Here is a 968-nt window from a genome sequence, read left to right on the forward strand (position 1 = left end):
ACTCATAAGGTAGTAAGATAGAGAAGATTATTAAGTAAACTGACTAGCCATGTACATTATACAGTACATCACAATACTGACTATGTTGTAGACTGCCTTATATTATAAAATTAGCCTCTTCTCCCATGGCTTCACACGCATACACGTTCAGCACATGTTTGACACACATCTCCTGTCCGCTTGGTTCATCTCATCAGTGTCTTCCCTCCAGCCATATCATCCTCCGTGTGTTAAATGCTTCTGTGTGCATTGTAATTAATCTACGCTTGTCTTTTTGGTTCGTATGGGAACTATATGTATGGTCTGTAGTGTACTCCTAGGTTCTTCATTTAATATTTGGCCTCAGTGCTTTGTAAGTAGACTTTGTGAGACAGTTAGCATCTTTCTTCAAGAGTTTCTTCAACCAGTTCATGTTTGTCAGCATTTCTGTGATGCTCTCTCATCAGTGAAACAAATGTGACTATTTGTGTTGCCCTTCTGTGTATACATTCAGTAGCCCCTGTTAGTCCTATTTGATATGGGTCCCCCCACATTTGAGTAAATTTCTAGGGTGGTTCACACAAGTGTTTTGTAAGCAGTCTCTTTTGTAGACTTTAATGCAGTTTCCCAGTATCCTACTAATGAATCAAAGTCTGCCACCTGCTTTACTTATGAATGAGCCTATGTGATCTTTCCATTTCATATCTATACATGTTCTTACACCTAGGTATTTGTATGTTTTGACTGATTCCAGTTATGACTCTGATGTCACGAGATACTGATGATCCACACTTCGCACTTTGTGAAGTGCATCATTTTACATTTCTGAACATTTAAAGCAAGTTGCTAATAGTTGCACCATTTTAAAATCTTATCAAGATGTGATTGAATAACTCTGCAGCTGTTACAGATAGAACTTATTATAGATGACTGCACCACCAGCAAACAATCTGAGATTACTGTCAATACTTCAGCTCATTAACATACAA

The sequence above is a fragment of the Schistocerca americana genome, chromosome 6, assembly GCF_021461395.2.
Source record: "Schistocerca americana isolate TAMUIC-IGC-003095 chromosome 6, iqSchAmer2.1, whole genome shotgun sequence".
NCBI classification, from domain to species: domain Eukaryota; kingdom Metazoa; phylum Arthropoda; class Insecta; order Orthoptera; family Acrididae; genus Schistocerca; species Schistocerca americana.